The following is a 21034-nucleotide window of genomic DNA, read 5'->3' on the forward strand; positions in this document are numbered from 1 at the left end:
AAAAACACATTGCATCCAGATGTACTGCGTTGCGTTTTTCACTCAAGTAACTTAGCAACAATCATGGGATTTAAGACAGGAAGTAGGCGTTTCTCTGCGTCTGGCTGCGTCTGTTTTGAGCCTGAACAAGAGGGAGAAGTTGGCAGTATCACTTTTCAGCCCTTGCGGAGCCCAAACTGAGCAAAATGGCCAAAACACCACACGTCATGGACGTCGAAAAGCTCATTGTCCTGGTGCAGGACAGGCCCTGCCTCTGGGATCTTCGGTCTGGGGAGTACCAGGACCGTTATAAAAAAGACGCCGGCTTGGTGGAGGTAACCCAGGATCTGTTTGCCCCAATCTGGGAAAAAACAAAAGGATAAAGGCGCAAGAATTTAAGTAAGTACACAATGTATACATGTTTGAGCCTTTCTGTACTCCCTAGTATATAGGCCTAGTTATACATTAGTGTTCCTAGTATATAAGCCTAGTTATACGTTAGTGTTTCTAGTATATAGGCCTAGTTATACGTTAGTGTTCCTAGTATATAAGCCTAGTTATACGCTAGTATTCCTAGTATATAGGCCTAGTTATAATTTTTTTTTTCTGTCTACATTTTGAAATTGATACATGTTCCTTTCATGTCTTTGTATTACCAGTTGAAGAGGTCAAGAATCGTTGGCGGAGCTGCCGTAACCAGTTCCGCAAAGAGATGAAACAGCGTGGGCAAGCGGCGCTGGTCCCCCCAAAAGAAGACCCTATATTTTCCAGGAGCAGCTGATGTTCCTGCGCGATGTCATGGATCTGCGTCCGTAAGTCCATTCTACACACTGACAACTACATCTGAAGCTATACACACTGTATGTAGAATACTTATGTACTGTCAATGTTTTGAATTTGTCAATGTGAGATGTTATACAGTCAGGTCCATAAATATTGGGACATCGACACAATTCTAACATTTTTGGCTCTATACACCACCACAATGGAGTTGAAATGAAACGAACAAGATGTGCGTTAACTGCAGACTGTCAGCTTTAATTTGAGGGTATTTACATCCAAATCAGGTGAACAGTGTAGGAATTACAACAGTTTGCATATGTGCCTCCCACTTGTTAAGGGACCAAAAGTAATGGGACTATTGGCTTCTCAGCTGTTCCATGGCCAGGTGTGTGTTATTCCCTCATTATCCCAATTACAATGAGCAGATAAAAGAGCCAGAGTTCATTTCAAGTGTGCTATTTGCATTTGGAATCTCTTGCTGTCAACTCTCAAGATGAGATCCAAAGAGCTGTCACTATCAGTAAAGCAAGCCATCATTAGGCTGAAAAAACAAAACAAACCGATCAGAGAGATAGCAAAAACATTAGGCATGGCCAAAACAACTGTTTGGAACATTCTTAAAAAGAAGGAACGCACCGGTGAGCTCAGCAACACCAAAAGACCTGGAAGACCACGGAAAACAACTGTGGTGGATGACCGAAGAATTCTTTCTCTGGTGAAGAAAACACCCTTCACAACAGTTGGCCAGATCAAGAACACTCTCCAGCAGGTAGGTGTATGTGTGTCAAAGTCAACAATCAAGAAAAGACTTCACCAGAGTGAATACAGAGGGTTCACCACAAGATGTAAACCATTGATGAGCCTCAAAAACAGGAAGGCCAGATTAGAGTTTGCCAAATGGCATCTAAAAAAGCATTCACAGTTCTGGAACAACATCCTATGGACAGATGGGATCAACTTGTACCAGATTGATGGGAAGAGAAGAGTATGGAGAGAAGGAAAGGAACTGCTCATGATCCTAAGCATACCACCTCATCAGTGAAGCATGGTGGTGGTAGTGTCATGACGTGGGCATGTATGGCTTCCAATGGAACTCGTTCTCTTGTATTTATTGATGATGTGACTGCTGACAAAAGCAGCAGGATAAATTCTGAAGTGTTTCGGGCAATATTATCTGCTCATATTCAGCCAAATGCTTCAGAACTCATTGGATGGCGCTTCACAGTGCAGATGGACAATGACCCAAAGGATACTGCAAAAGCAACCAAAGAGTTTTTTAAGGGAAAGAAGTGGAATGTTATGCAATGGCCAAGTCAATCACCTGACCTGAATTCGATTGAGCATGCATTTCACTTGCTGAAGACAAAACTAAAGGGAAAATGCCCCAAGAACAAGCAGGAACTGAAGACAGTTGCAGTAGAGGCCTGGCAGAGCATCACCAGGGATGAAACCCAGCTTCTAGTGATGTCTATGCGTTCCAGACTTCAGGCTGTATTTGACTGCAAAGGATTTGCAACCAATTATAAAAAACTGAAAGTTTGTTTTATGATTATTATTAAGTCCCATTAGTTTTGGTCCCTTAACAAGTGGGAGGCACATATGCAAACTGTTGTAATTCCTACACTGTTCACCTGATTTGGATGTAAATTCCCTCAAATTAAAGCTTGCAGTCTGCAGTTAAAGCACATCTTGTTCGTTCCATTTCAAATCCATTGTGGTGGTGTATAGAGCCAAAAATGCTAGAATTGTGTTGATGTTCCAATATTTATGGACCTGACTGTAGTTGGCGATAGCAACCATTCACATTACTCCTTTATTTTGCCAAATTTGGAGACTGAAATGACCATTGGAGTTATATTTATGGTATGGACATCTAGGTTACAGATGTAGCAGGGTAAACACACATGCTTTATGAGACATGTGATGTTAACTAAATGCTAATAAATGCATTATGCAATAGCTTTTCTAGGCATTTTGCTTAAAGATAACACGATGATTATAGACATTCAAGTTAAAGAGTGTGTGTGTGTTATTCCTGCTACATCTGTACTGTTCTAATTAATTTTGTAGAACTGAGGACAACCTAGAGGAGGAAGGTGAGGAGTCGGCCCCACCCCTTTCAAGTGCGTGTGAGGGGGACACGACATCGGCACAGCAGGAGAATGGACCAGGACCTAGCACAGCACCATTAAGGCCTCCTGCAGCATCTGGCGCCGATTTCCCCCCCCCTCTGGCTCTACCCAGCAGGGCCAGACGACGGGCAATGCCTCCTGCCGACTCCAACATTAATGTGCAAGTTCTAGATTATTTATCTAGAGCACGGCAGGAGGATCATCATGACATGTTTGCCCGTAGTCTGGCCCATTATATGCGTCAGCTACATCCAGATCGAGTTTTGAGAAAGCGAACTGCTCTTGAAATCGTTCTGGAGGTAGCAAATCGCCCACAAGAGCCAACACAAATGTATGAGGCGCTCGAAAGCCTGCGCTGCCATGGGCACATGTTTATCCCCCACTATCCCCCCAAGTTTGTCAGCCCCCCAACAATTTCCTCCCCAAAGGGATCATTATGGCCCACCAATTGCGCCATATGTTCCCCAGTATCAGGGAGAACCCAGCTATGGTCTGCAGGGCCAATCATCCAGTCAACCTGGGCCAAGCCAATACTCTGGGCCCCCTTCCCAGCAACAATACTCTGGCCCTCCTTATCAGGGACCCTCCACCAGTCAACCTAGGCCAAGCCAATACTCTGGGCCCCCTTCCCAGCAACAATTCTCTGGACCTCCTTATCAGGGACCCTCCTCGCCATCAAGGCGTTATGTTAATTTATAAATATTTAGTTTACTGAGTATTTTATTTTTACAACCCAGAGTATATTTGAATATTGTGTGCAATAAAATACTTTTATTTTTCAAGTTTATAATTGTTCACATTTGTGTTTATGTTGCAGAAGCACACACAATACAATATAGATTTATGCTTGGTGTAAAACATCATTAGCCACAAAAGACCCATAAATTGATTTTTTTTTTATTCACAATCAGTAAGCACACATTAATGGTAGGATTTTCAGGTCATAGATTAAAATGTTTAGAAAACAGATTTATGGACATCATGCTTTATTACACATATATACATAACATGTTAGACATACCAAAATTTACTCAAAGTACACCATATAAAAAACTTTTCACATGGATTTTATTCGCTATTACACATATACTCATATTTTGGTACTAATGAGACCCACTTATTATACTTGAGAAATTTTGTTAATTAAAAATTTCCGAAATATATAAATGAGGTATTAGTACATATTTCACATACTGTGTTGAATAAACTATCTGTAAGCAAAATATGTAAGCTCGCAACCCACGTCAAGGGTCCTCATTATCTTGCGAGTCCCTAACTAAAAAATGAAAAAAGTAACTAAACTCAAACCATCCAGGTTAGGAAAATATACTGGCAAACACAAAAGTCCATGAATAGAGGACTACTGCTGAAAAGGAAAAGAACCGATAGGGGACATAAAATAATCAGAAAATAATTTCAGCACTCTCAGTCCAGCAGACCCAGATCGTCCAAGTAGTAAAGTGTCTCTTCCTGATGGTGTACTGTAGACTTGGGCGTCTTCATCAGATGTGGCCTCATAGGTGCGTATGTAGATATGCAGCGCTACACACGCCTTGATGAACACATTGACATTTTGTGGTGCCAGCTGTATTGCCGACTGGAAAACTCGCCATTTATTAGAAAAAATACCGAATGTGCACTCCACAAACCTTCTGGCTCTACTTAACCGATAATTAAAATTGCACCTCTTAGCATCCAAACCTCGTTGAGGAAAAGGACGCATCAGGTGGCTAGAAAGTGCAAATCCCTCGTCCCCTACAACCACATAAGGTGCTGGTGGCCCAGTAGAGCCAGGAAGGTTTGCTGGCTGTGGTACGTCCAGTTGGTTGGACTGAAGCCAGCGACTCATTCTGGAAGCACTTAAGATGCGAGCATCTGCAGAACTTCCATAGGACCCAATATCTCCAATTATAAACCTGTAGTTTGTGTCAGCCAAAGCCAACAAAACTACAGAGAAAAACTGCTTATAATTATAGTATTGGGACCCTGAGTTCGGTGGCTTCTTAACCCGTATGTGCTTCCCGTCAAGGGCAACAATACAATTTGGGAATTGAGCCCTCTCCCAGAAGCCATGGGCTATATCAAGCCACTGCTGCCTGATTGGTTGTGGCAGCACTGAAGCCTTCAGTGTCAACCAAATGGCGGAACATGTAGCCTGTACCACGCCAGCAATTGTGGAGGTGCCCATTCGAAAATCAAAATGTAAAGACGAAAAAGAAATTCCAGTCGCCAGATATCTGAAAAGAAAAAAAAATTATAATTATACACTTTCATAGCATACATTTATAAATCAAGCACATTACTTGACATTTTTTAATGGCAATGTGGCTGGTAAGTATAAATGAAACGAACACATAGTGGTATATTTTAAAGCTATGCTTTATATTCCTAGATAATACTAAATAAGGAATAGCATTTACCTTCTTAAAGTTCTAGACAATTAACATATGCACACAGGTGAAGTGTCCACATAATTACAAGCTGCATTTGAATTATTAACCCCTGCGGAACTGGATTCTGGTGTGACTAATCTAAGCACACACAGTTTATCACTACAAATAAACGAGTTTAAATACAGGTCTACTAAATTTACGTACTTAGGCATAGAAGATGAAAAGTTTAGAAGACATAGGCCATTGACCAAACAACTATGTATTTGAAAAAGGGTGTCATTCAAGTATTAGTCAGAGAATATATAGTCTTACCTTAAAGTAATAATAAGACGTTCTTCAGGTGAGACACCCAGCCACATATTGGTGTACTGAAAAGTTAAGGAAGGCCTCAACTCCTCCAACAGCAGATCAAACGTAGACACCGACATGCAGCAATAATTGAAGAACTTTGGAGGGTGCGCACGGAGCTCAGCGTAAAAGCCAACAAAGAGACCTTTGCTGGCCCGCTGCGAAAGTATAGGATGCACCCACATACGCTTCCTCCGCGGTTCCTCCTCAATCATTTCTGGCTGCTCTCCAAAACAGCGGAAGATCAGCCAGTGCAAAAAGACATGGTCAGTTGATGACAGGGTGAAAGTGGACATCCTGCAAAGGATAATCCAATAACAAACACACACACACACACACACCAACCACACGACAACCACTCCACAAAAAAATGGAGCTGTCCAACAAAACACTGCATGCTGGGGGTATTTATATGTGTTTGCAGTTACAGGTGAATGTAGTGGATGGATCCGTTTTTTTTCACGCGCGTGAAAAACGCATGCCCTCCGCATGTCACCTGCGCGGGGAAAACGCAAGAACGTGACGCAATCGCATACAAAACTGACAGCACTCGCATGAAAAATCGCACGCTTTTCACTGAACGCACCCTGAACGCATCCGGACTAAATCCGTGACGCCCGTGTGAAAGAGGCCTAAGTATGATCAGGCTCCTGCCTCTGGCAGGACCCTGTCAGGCTTACATACCATGGCAAGCCTAGATGCCTGTGTAAAGCTTCATGCAGACGTCCATGGAAGATGGTCCATGAGATACCGGACTGGCATTGCAGCAACGTGCACTTGCGGTGACACTTTGATCTCATGACGTACTGTGTACGTCAAGATGCGGTAACTAACACCACATCATGACGTACACAGTACGTCATTGGACATTAAGGGGTTAACTGGGGCCATGTTATATTGCCAAATTAAATGTTAAGATTTGTTATGATTGTGTACCCAATAGCATTGTATGGACAGTTAAGGGTCAACACATTTGCTCAATCTCTTACATTGCCAGGAGTTGCCACCTCGTGTTCGTCAGTAGCAGTCTGTTCTTAGTTATGCTACAGTGAAGACTTACATGTGCAAGCCCCTGAGAGCTAAGCAAGAGCTTAGAGAACCTTTTACAGCCAAGGAAGCTATTTTATCATAAGACATGGTCCAGAGAGAAGGAAATCAGAAGGTCCAAAATCTACAAGGCCATGCATTGGAGTCAGTCAGCATAGTGTGCAAGTTTATGGCAGAAAGATCTTACTGCTGTGAGATGGAATATTGCTAGCGCACCCTTCCACATTTTGAATCAGTTTGGCAAGCCATATCTTAAATCGGCAACCCTCAACCTGGGAATTTGCAGAAGCATTTAACAAGGACATTGCATATATGTAGTTACCTTCATCATTGCTGCTGTCCATATGTTGCTATTGGGGAGGAATTGCACTGTGATCTACTTTGTACGTGTGCCTTGTTAGATGGATGCAATGTCTTGAAAGACACTACAAAGCACTGAAAGTGTTAATATCACTATTTCATGTATTATGTGCATGTACTATAAATCCTATAATGTTGTATAGGGAGTGGGATTTCCCAAGTGGCTAGTCAGGGCTGGCTCCACCCTCTCTCTCTAGGAGGAATATTCTGGAGTTAATGGCTGTTGAGGAGTGAACACCTCAGGCTCAGATAAGCAAGGAGCAGCTCCTGTCGGGAGATTCCAGGCCCCTACATACAACAAGCAGTTTATGTGCCAGCCCTCAGACGGGGCAAGATCTATAGAAGGTTTAGCCAACAGAAAGGGATTGCGGACTTTGGCAATTGCTACAATCTGGCTACAGCCTCCTCTGCATGAGGTGGAAATACTGTAAGCTACAAGCTGCCTACCATAACCAAAGGACAGGAGGGTCCCCTGTTCATAAACTGTATTCCTCTGAGGTGCGCCATCTGCATCTTTTGCAGCCCCATTGAAGTGAATGGGTCTGCATCCAACCCACAAAAATTGCAGTGGGCATGAGCCCTTATGACAATATCTATGTATGCATAATTATTGGGCAACTATTAGTGTGCAGAATTATTATGTCATTTCCCATCTCACTTGTTTATTTTTACCTGTTAAAGTGAGAAGAATAAGCAAATCAAAATTTACCAAAAAACATTTCTGACATCTCCAAAAAAACACAAATCTGTGACCAACATAGCCACCCTTCTTTTCAATAAGTCATGAGCCTTCCATCCATGGAGACTGTCAGTTTCTTAATCTGTTGACGATCAACTTTTGTGCAGCAGCAACCACAGCCTCCCAGACCTTGTTCAGAGAGGTGTACTGTTTTCCTTCACTGTAAATCTCCTGTTCAACCCGTAGGATACCAGCACCTTACATGTACAATGCTGAGGGACATGACCTAACCCCCAGCACCATGTATGTATGGCACTCTGATTGGTAGGGTGTAGAAGCTGCGCCAGCTCGATCAGCGGCAGGGACACAGCTGTTACTGACAGTCGAGCCCCTAGTCTTGTAATGCATTGTAGAGGCGATCAACCAAAAGTTGAATTCCCATAGTGGGATAAAAACATAATACATAATAAAAAAAGTTTCAAGTAAAAACATCATCATAAAATTGTAAAAAAAATATTAAAAAAACTGACATATTAGGTATTGCTGCATGCATAATGACTGGCTTTATAAAGTATCACATGATCCACCCCGTCAGGTGAACGCCGTTAAAAAAAAAAAAACTGTGCCAAAACAGCCATTTTTGGGTCACCTTGCCTCGCAAAAAGTGCAATATCAAGCGATCAGTCGTATGTACTCCAAAATAGTACGAATGAAAATGTCACATCATCATGCATCACGCCATCCGTGTTTTGCGGATCCGCAATTTGTGGACCGCAAAACACACAACGGTCGTGTGCATGAGGCCGAACTCCATAAAAAAATTTAAATTGCCAAAACTGCCATTTTTTGGTCACCTTGCCTTACAAAAAAAGTGTGATCTCAAGTGATCAAAATGTACTATATACCCTAAAATTGCACCAATCCCACAAAAAATGATTCTCCAGACAAAACAATTGGCAGAAAAATACAAATAATATGGCTCTCAGAAAATGGTGTTGCTAAAACATGATTTCTTTTTTCAAAAATGCTTTGTGGTAAAGCGTAAAAAAATTAACTATATAAAAACAAACTATTTAAAAAACACCAAAAATTGGTATCTTGCATGCCGCAATAACCAAACTCAAAAAGCAGTTTATCCTGCTTCCCAAAAATAAAAATAAAAAAAGTGACCAAAAATTCGTATGTACCCCAAAATAAAAACCAATGATCCTGGCTGTTTAATAACAACATGGTGCCCGTAAATGAATCCTTCAAAATCAGAGCTGCAAAAGCCAAATGGCATCGGCAGCGTTAACAGCAGTTTACACCCTTATTTATGGCATTTCAGCATCCAGTAGAACCCGCCTAACAATTTAAAGGGCATGATGTGTCTCAAATGGCCGTCATAGTGCTGGTATGCTGCCGAACTGCACGCCACCCTGTGCAGTATTTTAATGTTGTACATTTACCCAATAATCCTGCACCTGCTCCTGATGAAATGCGGGCTCCCCACCGCATGGAAACTCGTTGAGCAGGAGAAATAAGACTGAGGGCTGGCTGGCAGGGGTGGGAGATCTTGAATAGGCACTGCAATTATTATGCTTATATATGGAGGGCGGCAAGATACTAATCCCAGATAACCCCTGCAGCTAGATATATCAGGCAGTTATTGGCAACATAGTAATTGCTCCATACACCAGTGGGCATTTGCTTGTGTGCTATAGTAACATTGTTGCTTACTAAGTGCTCAGAGGCAACATACCAATTACTCTATACATCAGTGGGCAATTGCCTGTGTACTGTAGCAACACTGTTACTTCATTAATGCTCAGAAAAGTGTTATACAGCGTTAGTGGATGTTGAGAGGCACGCTTCCTTATTTCAACTAATCCATTTTTGACATAGGAAGATGACAATATAGAGTACCCCTCCCCCGCACTTGGGGTTACTCCCTAGCCTGATTCACTTCAATAAAAGTGTGAGTTTGTGATTCCTAGTTTTAAGAGAATTAAACAATAAATATTATTATTATCATTTTGTTATTTATTTTGTTATTTGATTATTATTTTGTTCTTAACATTCTATTTAGGCAAGGTTCTATTTTCAAGTGTAGGAATGTATACATACACATACCTATTTATTAGATTAAATGGCAGCCTTTCTCTTCTGAAATCGGCAGCGTTAACAGCAGTTTACACCCTTGTTTATGGCATTTCAACATCCAGTAGAACCCGCCTAACAATTTAAAGGGCATGATGTGTCTCAAATGGCACGCGCTGGGCACAATATATTGTGTACTGAAATGTCATATCTGTGAAAAAACTAGCAATTCTAATTTTGCAAAACACCTGTGAGGTAAAAATGCTCAGTCCACTCCTCAAATACTGTGAAGGGTGCAGTTTCTGATATAAGGTCACTTCTCGGGGGTTCCATTTGTTATTTCACTCCAGATCAGCAAAACATGAAAGCAAACGATGCATAAATCACCAGAATGCGCCTCTATTGCTCATGGTACTCTTTTACTCCTGAGCCCTATTGTATGTCCAGGCAAAAGATCAGGGCCACATGTAGAGTGTTTCTAAAAACAGAAAGCTTGGCATAAGAATATAAGGACTCACTTTTCACACTAGCACACAATGGTCACAATTGAAAACATTGAATTGGCATATCTGTAAAAATTGAAATTTTCACTTTGCATCATCTGCTATAAATAGATTTTTTTTTAAAACTTGTGGGGTTAAAATGCTCATGACACCCCTTGGTAGTTTCTCTGAGAGGTGTGGTTTCTAAAATGGGGTCATTTCTTGGGGATGTCTTTTATATTTCACCTCAGAGCCTCTGCAGTTGTCGTCCAGTGCTGTATAAATCACCAATCTAGGCCTCAAATGCACATGGTGCTCCTTCTCTTCTGAGACCTGCGGTGTGCCCATACAGCAGTTTATGACCACATATGGGGTGTTGTCGTATTCAGTAGAAAATGGTTAACAAATTATACGGTGCATTACATCCTGTTACCCATTGTGAAAATTTGGGGCTAAAGCTAAATTTTCTTGTAAAATATGCAATTTTTCCTTTTCACAGCGAAGTGTTTCCAAATTCAATAAAATGTCAGCTGGGCTGAAATGCTCAATGGACCCCTTGAAAATTCCTTCAGGGGTGTAAGTTCGAAAGTTGGATCACATACTGAGGGCTTCAAATGTAGGGTTACCTAAGTTTATCTTCAAATGCAACATAGCACCCAAAAACTATCCCAGCAAAATCTGCCCTGCCCTCCAAAAACTGTATGGTTTCTCTTTCCCTTTAGAGCCCTGCCATGTGCCCATACAGCAGTTTTTGACTATATATGGGTGTTTCTGTAAATTGCTGAATCAGGGTAATACATATTTAGGTTTATTTTGTTGTTAAACCTTGGTTTATTACAGGAACAATGGATTAAAATGGAAAGTCTGCAAAAAAAAATAATTCAATTTTCCTTTAATTCTTGGGGAACACCTAAAAGTTTAAAGGGAACCTGTCACCGGGATTTTGTGTATAGAGCTGAGGACATGGGTTGCTAGATGGCCGCTAGCACATCCGCAATACCCAGTCCCCATAGGTCTGTGTGCTGTTATTGTGTAAAAAAAACGTTTTGATACATATGCAAATTAACCTGAGATGAGTCCTGTCCCTGACTCATCTCACGCACAGGACTCATCTCAGGTTAATTTGCATATGTATCAAATTGTTTTTTTTTTACACAATAAAAGCACACAGAGCTATGGGGACTGGGTATTGCGGATGTGCTAGCGGCCATCTAGCAACCCATGTCCTCAGCTCTATACACATAGTTTCTAAAACTGTATCATTTATGGGTAGTTTCAATTATGTAGGCCCCTCAAAGTCACCTCATAAGTGAACTGGCTCTTTAAAAAGTGTTTTTTTGAAATTACTTGAAAATTCTAAAAATTGCTTCTTAAATTCTAAGCTTTTTAACACACACACACACACACACACACACACACACACACATATATATATATATATATATATATATATATACACAAAGGCTTTTACAAAATGATGCCAACGTAAAGTAGATATATAGGGAATGTTAAGTAATAACTATTTTATGAGGTGTCACTATCCGTATTAAAAGCAGAGAAATTCAAATGTAAAAAATTGTGAAGCGTTCCAAATTTTCAGCAAACTTTAGATTTTTTGTAATAAATAAAAGGTAAAACATATTAACTCAAATTTACAACTAACATGAAGTACAATGTGTCATGAGAAAATAAAGTGACACCTCAGATTTGCAAAAATCGGCCTGGGATTTAAAGTGAAAAGTGGCTCAGTACTGAAGGGGTTAAGGAGGGCCCACAAGTAGGGATGAGCGAACCCGAACTGTATAGTTCGGGTTCGTACCGAATTTTGGGGTGTCCGTGACACGGACCCGAACCCGAACATTTTCGTAAAAGTCCGGGTTCGGGTTCGGTGTTCGGCGCTTTCTTGGCGCTTTTTAAAAGGCTGCAAAGCAGCCAATCAACAAGCGTCATACTACTTGCCCCAAGAGGCCATCACAGCCTTGCCTACTATTGGCATGGCTGTGATTGGCCAGTGCAGCATGTGACCCAGCCTCTATATAAGCTTGGGTCACGTAGCACTGCACGTCACTCTGCTGATTCAAGCATAGGGAGAGGTTGCTGCTGCGACGTTAGGGCGAGATTAGGCAGATTAACTCCTCCAAAAGACTTCATTCTGTGATCGATCTGCAGCTGTGGATCATTGAAGTGCTAATATCGACTTGCTCACTTTTTTGAGGCTGCCCAGAGCGTTTTTAGATCACTTTTTTCTGGGGTGATCGGCGGCCATTTCGTGGCTTGTGGTGCGCCAGCACAAGCTATCACCAAGTGTATTTAACCATCAATAGTGTGGTTATTTTTTGCTATATCCTACATCAGCTGCAGGCTGAGCCTGTGTCACCGAAGTGCATTTAACCATCAACAGTCTGGTTATTTTTTGGCCATATACTACATCAGCTGCAGGCTGAGCCTGTGTCACCGAAGTGCATTTAACCATCAACAGTCTGGTTATTTTTTGGCCATATACTACATCTGGTGCAGGCTGAGCCTGTGTCACCCAAGTGCATTTAACCATCAATAGTGTGGTTATTTTTTGGCCATATACTACATCAGGGGCAAGTTGAGCCTGTCACCCAGCGCCTAAAAAATAGACCTGACATTTCTAGTCAACCAAATTTGTACTGTTTTAGCTGGTCAAGTTATTTTTAGTGACCGTAAAAGCACAGTTTTTGTTCTGGGTTGAAAAACGATTCCCAAATTTGCCATTCTCAAAATAACTAGTTTCTGCTATATGAGGCCTACTTGAAATCTATCCCAAAAAGGATATCTTACATTCAAGGTGCTGATAGTGTCATTCAGAAAAACTTAACACACACGCTACCGTGCAGATACAAGTCTAATTCTGTGATTAAACCTATACCCGTCACACAGCGCAAAAAAAAAACAGGCCTCACATTTCTATTCAACCAAATCTGTACTGTTTTAGCTGGTCAAGTTATTTGTAGTGACCGTAAAAGCACAGTTTTTGTTCTGGGTTGAAAAACTATTCCCAAATTTGCCATTCTCAAAATAACTAGTTTCTGCTATATGAGGCCTACTTGAAATCTATCCCAAAAAGGATATCTTACATTCAAGGTGCTGATAGTGTCATTCAGAAAAACTTAACACACACGCTACCGTGCAGATACAAGTCTAATTCTGTGATTAAACCTATACCTGTCACACAGCGCAAAAAAAAACAGGCCTCACATTTCTATTCAACCAAATCTGTACTGTTTTAGCTGGTCAAGTTATTTGTAGTGACCGTAAAAGCACACTTTTTGTTCTGGGTTGAAAAAATATTCCCAAATTTGCCATTCTCAAAATTGTGGTGAACGGGAACAATGAGGAAAACATCTAATAAGGGACGCGGACGTGGACATGGTCGTGGTGGTGTTAGTGGACCCTCTGGTGCTGGGAGAGGACGTGGCCGTTCTGCCACAGCCACACGTCCTAGTGAACCAACTACCTCAGGTCCCAGTAGCCAGCAGAATTTACAGCGATATTTGGTGGGGCCCAATGCCGTTCTAAGGATGGTAAGGCCTGAGCAGAAAGCGCACAGATGGCGCATGAAAACCAAGCCCATCGGTCTGTCACATCACCCCCATGCATATCAGGGAAACTGTCTGAGCCTCAAGTTATGCAGCAGTCTCTTATGCTGTTTGAAGACTCTGCTGCCAGGGTTTCCCAAGGGCATCCACCTAGCCCTTCCCCAGGGGTGGAAGAGATAGAATGCACTAACGCACAACCACTTATTTTTCCTGATGATGAGGACATGGGAATACCACCTCAGCACGTCTCTGATGATGACGAAACACAGGTGCCAACTGCTGCGTCTTTCTGCAGTGTGCAGACTGAACAGGAGGTCAGGGATCAAGACTGGGTGGAAGACGATGCAGGGGACGATGAGGTCCTAGACCCCACATGAAATGAAGGTCGTGCCACTGGCTTTCACAGTTCGGAGGAAGAGGCAGTGGTGAGACCGAGCCAACAGCGTAGCAAAAGAGGGAGCAGTGGGCAAAATCAGAACACCCGCCGCCAAGAGACTCCGCCTGCTACTGACCGCCGCCATCTGGGACCGAGCACCCCAAAGGCAGCTTCAAGGAGTTCCCTGGCATGGCACTTCTTCAAACAATGTGCTGACGACAAGACCCGAGTGGTTTGCACGCTGTGCCATCAGAGCCTGAAGCGAGGCATTAACGTTCTGAACCTTAGCACAAACTGCATGACCAGGCACCTGCATGCAAAGCATGAACTGCAGTGGAGTAAACACCTTAAAAACAAGGAACTCACTCAGGCTCCCCCTGCTACCTCTTCTGCTGCTGCCGCCGCCTCGGCCTCTTCTGCTGCTGCCGCCGCCTCGGCCTCTTCCTCTGCCTCTGGAGGAACGTTGGCACCTGCCGCCCAGCAAACATGGGATGCACCACCAACACCACCACCTGCGTCACCAAGCATCTCAACCATGTCACACGGCAGCGTTCAGCTCTCCATCTCACAAACATTTGAGAGAAAGCGTAAATTCCCACCTAGCCACCCTCGATCCCTGGCCCTGAATGCCAGCATTTCTAAACTACTGGCCTATGAAATGCTGTCATTTAGGCTGGTGGACACACACAGCTTCAAACAGCTCATGTCGCTTGCTGTCCCACAGTATGTTGTTCCCAGCCGGCACTACTTCTCCAAGAGAGCCGTGCCTTCCCTGCACAACCAAGTGTCCGATAAAATCAAGTGTGCACTGCGCAAACGCCATCTGTGGCAAGGTCCACCTAACCACAGATACGTAGACCAGTAAGCACGGCCAGGGACGCTATATCTCTCTAACTGCACACTGGGTAAATGTAGTGGCGGCTGGGCCCCAGGCGGAGAGCTGTTTGGCGCACGTCCTTCCGCCGCCAAGGATCGCAGGGCAACATTCTTTGCCTCCTGTCTCCTCCTCCTCCTACTCAGCTTCCTCCTCCTCTTCTTCCACCTGCTCATCCAGTCAGCCACACACCTTCACCACCAACTTCAGCACAGCCCGGGGTAAACGTCAGCAGGCCGTTCTGAAACTCATATGTTTGGGGGACAGGCCCCACACCGCACAGGAGTTGTGGCGGGGTATAGAACAACAGACCGACGAGTGGTTGCTGCCGGTGAGCCTCAAGCCCGGCCTGGTGGTGTGCGATAATGGGCGAAATCTCGTTGCAGCTCTGGGACTAGCCGGTTTGACGCACATCCCTTGCCTGGCGCATGTGCTGAATTTGGTGGTGCAGAAGTTCATTCGCAACTACCCCCACATGTCAGAGCTGCTGCATAAAGTGCGGGCCGTCTGTTCGCGCTTCCGGCGTTCACACCCTGCCGCTGCTCGCCTGTCTGCGCTACAGCGTAACTTCGGCCTTCCCGCTCACCGCCTCATATGCGACGTGCCCACCAGGTGGAACTTCATCTTGCATATGCTGGACAGACTGTGCGAGCAGCAGCAGGCCATAGTGGAGTTTCAGCTGCAGCACGCACGGGTCAGTCGCACTGCGGATCAGACCCACTTCACCACCAATGACTGGGCCTCCATGCGAGACCTGTGTGCCCTGTTGCGCTGTTTCGAGTACTCCACCAACATGGCCAGTGGCGATGACGCCGTTATCAGCGTTACAATACCACTTCTATGTCTCCTTGAGAAAACACTTAGGGCGATGATGGAAGAGGAGGTGGCCCAGGAGGAAGAGGAGGAAGAGGGGTCATTTTTAGCACTTTCAGGCCAGTCTCTTCGAAGTGACTCAGAGGGAGGTTTTTTGCAACAGCAGAGGCCAGGTACAAATGTGGCCAGACAGGGCCCACTACTGGAGGACGAGGAGGACGAGGATGAGGAGGAGGTGGAGGAGGATGAGGATGAAGCATGTTCACAGCGGGGTGGCACCCAAAGCAGCTCGGGCCCATCACTGGTGCGTGGCTGGGGGGAAACACAGGACGATGACGATACGCCTCCCACAGAGGACAGCTTGTCCTTACCTCTGGGCAGCCTGGCACACATGAGCGACTACATGCTGCAGTGCCTGCGCAACGACAGCAGAGTTTCCCTAACGTGTGCGAACTACTGGGTTGCCACCCTGCTGGATCCCCGGTACAAAGACAATGTGCCCACCTTACTTTCTACACTGGAGCGTGATAGGAAGATGCGCGAGTACAAGTGCACGTTGGTAGACGCGCTACTGAGAGCATTCCCAAATGTCACAGGGTAACCAGTGGAAGCCCAAGGCGAAGGCAGAGGAGGAGCAAGAGGTCGCCAACGCAGCTGTGTCACGGCCAGCTCCTCTGAGGGCAGGGTTAGCATGGCAGAGATGTGGAAAAGTTTTGTCACCACGCCACAGCTAACTGCACCACCACCTGATACGGAACATTTCACTAACATGGTGGAACAGTACCTGTGCACACCCCTCCACGTACTGACTGATGGTTCGGCCCCATTCAACTTCTGGGTCTCCAAATTGTCCACGTGGCCAGAGCTAGCCTTTTATGCCTTGGAGGTGCTGGCCTGCCCGGCGGCCAGCGTTTTGTCTGAACTTGTATTCAGCACGGCAGGGGGCGTCATTACAGACAAACGCAGCCGCCTGTCTACAGCCAATGTGGACAAGCAGACGTTCATAAAAATGAACCAGGCATGGATCCCACAGGACCTGTCCATCCCTTGTGCAGATTAGATATTAACTACCTCCCCTTAACAATATATTATTCTACTCCAGGGCACTTCCTCATTCAATACTATTTTTATTTTCATTTTACCATTATATTGCGGGGCAACCCAAAGTTGAATGAACCTCTCCTCTGTCTGGGTGCCGGGCCTAAATGTGTGACAGTGGCCTGTTCTAGTGGTGGGTGACGTGAAGCCTGATTCTCTGCTATGACATGAAGACAGATTCTGTGCTGACATAAGGCCAGATTCTCTGTTACGGGACCTCTCTCCTCTGCCTGGGTGCCGGGGCCTAAATGTGTGACAGTGGCCTGTTCCAGTGGTGGGTGACGTGAAGCCTGATTCTCTGCTATGACATGAAGACAGATTCTGTGCTGACATAAGGCCAGATTCTCTGTTACGGGACCTCTCTCCTCTGCCTGGGTGCCTGGGCCTAAATATGTGACAGTGGCCTGTTCCAGTGGTGGGTGACGTGAAGCCTGATTCTCTGCTATGACATGAAGACTGATTCTGCGCTGACATAAGGCCAGATTCTCTGTTACGGGACCTCTCTCCTCTGTCTGGGTGCCGGGGCCTAAATATGTGACAGTGGCCTGTTCCAGTGGTGGGTGACGTGAAGCCTGATTCTCTGCTATGACATGAAGACTGATTCTGTGCTGACATAAGGCCAGATTCTCTGTTACGGGACCTCTCTCCTCTGTCTGGGTGCCAGGGCCTAAATATGTGACAGTGGCCTGTTCCAGTGGTGGGTGACATGAAGCCAGATTCTCTGCTATGGCATGAAGAGACTGATTCTCTGCTGACATGAAGCCAGATTCTTTGCTATGGCATGAAGAGACTGATTCTCTGCTGACGTGAAGCCAGATTCTCTGCTATGGGACCTCTGTCCAATTGATATTGGTTAATTTTTATTTTTTTAATTTTTATTTTAATTCATTTCCCTATCCACATTTGTTTGCAGGGGATTTACCTACATGTTGCTGCCTTTTGCAGCCCTCTAGCTCTTTCCTGGGCTGTTTTACAGCCTTTTTAGTGCCCAAAAGTTCGGGTCCCCATTGACTTCAATGGGGTTCGGGTTCGGGACGAAGTTCAGGTCGGGTTCGGATCCCGAACCCGAACATTTCCGGGAAGTTCGGCCGAACTTCTCGAACCCGAACATCCAGGTGTTCGCTCAACTCTACCCACAAGTTCTTAATAGGGTTTAGGTTAGGTGAGGAAGGGGGCCATGTCATTATTCTTTCATCTTTAAGGCCTTTCCTGGCTATTCATGCAGTGGAGTACTTCGATGCATGCGATGGAGCATTGTCCTGCATAAAAAATAATGTTTTTCTTTAAAGATGCAGATTTTTTTCCTGTACCACTGCTTGAAAAAAGTGTCTTTTGAAAACTGACAGTAGATTTGGGAGTTGATTTTAAACACAAAGATCTAACCAGCTCTTCTTTAATAATACCAGCCCATAGCAGTACCCCACCTCCATCTTGCTGGCATCTGAGTCGAAGTGGAGCCCTGTGTGATCCAGCCACAGGTCTATCCATCAAGGGTCACTTTCACCTAATCAGTTCATACAACCTTTGAAAAATCTTTCTTCAGATATTTCCTGGCTCAGTCTTTACGTTTCAACGTGTGTCTTGTTCAATGTTGGTTGGGTTTCAGACTTACTAACCTTGGCCATGTCTCTGAGCACTGAACCTTGTACTTCTGGGCATTCCAGGGAGGTTGCAGGATAAAGAGTTCCTAGTCGCTTCATGTTAGATCCTTCTCAAATCTTTGGCAGTTAATTTGCGCCTTTTTCTCAACATATTTCTTGAGACCCTATTGACTATTTGCAACAAATTTTTTTATGGTTCTGTGATCACGTCCCAATATCTTAGAATTTTCAAGAGTGCTGCATCCCTCTGATGTAATTGAAATCTCTTTTTTACCCCATTTTGCAAGAGGAAAACAAGCAACCTAATAAGTATTCTCACTTTGATACAGGATCTTCATCACCTTAGGCCTATTGCACACGGACGTTTTTTTTCCCCGTTTACTGGCCGTTTTTGCGTTCCGTATACGGTCCGTATACGGAACCATTCATTTCAATGGTTCCGCAAAAAAAAACGGAATGTACTCCGTATGCATTCCGTTTCCGTATTTCCGTTTTTCCGTTCCGTTTTAACATAGAACATGTCCTATTATTGCCCGCAAATCACAGTCCGTGGCTCCATTCAAGTCAATGGGTCCGCAAAAAAACGGAACACATACGGAAATGCATCCGTATGTCTTCCGTTTCCGTTCCGTTTTTTGCTGAACCATCTATTGAAAATGTTATGCCCAGCCCAATTTTATCTATGTAATTACTGTATACTGTATATGCCATACGGAAAAACGGAACGGAAAAACGGAACAGAAACGGAAACACAACGGAAACAAAAAACGGAACAACGGATCCGTGAAAAACGGATCGCAAAACACTGAAAAAGCCATACGGTCGTGTGCAATAGGCCTTAGGCCATATCATCCCTCATTATACAAATACACATGACATGATATGCTTCAATCCAATAAGCATTCAAATTTATACAGCTTGGAGTTGGAAAATATGCATAAAAATTATGATATGGTCAAAATACTCACTTGCCTAATAGTTGCGCTCACAGTGTAGAATCCAGCTATATCACAGTCTGATTAAAAGCCCTGGGCAGATGGGCAGGAATGAATGGTCTAAAAGGGGGCAGACACTCCAGTGAACTTACAAGACTCTTGTTTACATCTGAAAACTACTTAGTTATCTCCATTGACTTGTATTGAGGTTCAATACAAGTCTATAGCAGATTGGAATTGCAATAGTGTTTCTTTTGGACTGTGCTTCTCCACTCCACCCCTCCCACTGGAAAGTTCTAGTTAAAGGGTTTCTGCACTTTCATTTAACTTATGATCTATCCTCTGGATAGATCATCAGCTTCTGATCGGCGGGGGTCCGACACCCGGGACCCCCGTCGATCAGCTGTTTGAGAAGGCAGCGGCGCTCCAGCAGCGCCGCGGCCTTCTCACTGTTTACCGCCGGCCCGCCGGCCCACTGACGTCAATACTAGTATCAACTAGCGTGGGAGCGGCTAAGCTCTGTTCACTTTAATGGAGCTTAACCGCGCCCACGCTAGTTGATACTAGTCGTGACGTCAGTGGGCCGGCGGCCGGCAGTAAACAGTGAGAAGGCCGTGGCGCTGCTGGAGCGCCGCTGCCTTCTCAAACAGCTGAAACAACTAAATGAAAGTGCAGAACCCCTTTAAGCTAGAAACTAAAAGTGGAGAAGTCAGAGACGCTAATTGTCTTCAGATAGGGACCAGTGATCAGTAGGAGAGACTCTGCTAGACTGCACAGGTGACCAGATGATGCTGAGATGGGAATGAGGAGCTGGACAACTTAGCCACAAACCCTGAGCCACCAGCCCTTTGACCAGGGTACCAGTTTTCTAAGAGAGAATAGAGCATCTAGCTGAGGCCTTTCCTCAGTAGTGATGGACGAACATCGGCCGGGACGTTTCGTGAACGTGCGTTCGCGGCGGGCCCTATTAACTTTTTTTGGCAGGCGAACCTGAAAAACCTTCAGGTCATATTTGCAGCCACCAAATACTTACTAGAAGTGCACAAATAGTCCCACAACATGGACACTGACATACCAGAGGGGGATCAATGGCAAAAATTCCCACAAAAAATATGTATTTTAATCAGGGGCCATTTTTATGCGTCTTAAAGGGAAACTCTCAAACATATGGCCTGCTGGAGCCTAGAAAAAATGTATTTTAGTACGGGCCCCCAAAATTAGGCATTCACCTGACAGAAAAGAACTAGTGATTATGTGTCTGGAGGTACATTAGGCTGTCACTGGATAAAATTTTTACTGTAGGCCACTGGAGTAGAGGCCTCCAAAATTAGGCATTCACCTGACAGAAAAGCCTTTTATGCCGCTGTATATACATAAGACAAGGACCATTCTTTGTTCTGGGTAATGGCGGATATGTGTGGGCTGGCATGAGGAAATTCAATTACACGTGGTCGTCACAGGTGTTGAATTCCTCCGAGATCCATGTCTC

At 44.3% G+C, this 21034-nt stretch overlaps 1 long non-coding RNA gene across 1 annotated transcript; it reads left to right on the plus strand.

Annotated features, from left to right (window-relative positions):
* The first annotated feature begins 2990 nt into the window (after positions 1–2990).
* LOC120997857 lies at positions 2991–20540 on the plus strand. The gene is made up of 3 exons (XR_005778241.1): positions 2991–3154; positions 7307–7311; positions 20530–20540. It is a non-coding gene; the product is annotated as an uncharacterized LOC120997857 (long non-coding RNA).
* Positions 20541–21034: the final 494 nt, after the last annotated feature.

This window comes from Bufo bufo, chromosome 4 (assembly GCF_905171765.1).
Source record: "Bufo bufo chromosome 4, aBufBuf1.1, whole genome shotgun sequence".
NCBI lineage: Eukaryota > Metazoa > Chordata > Amphibia > Anura > Bufonidae > Bufo > Bufo bufo.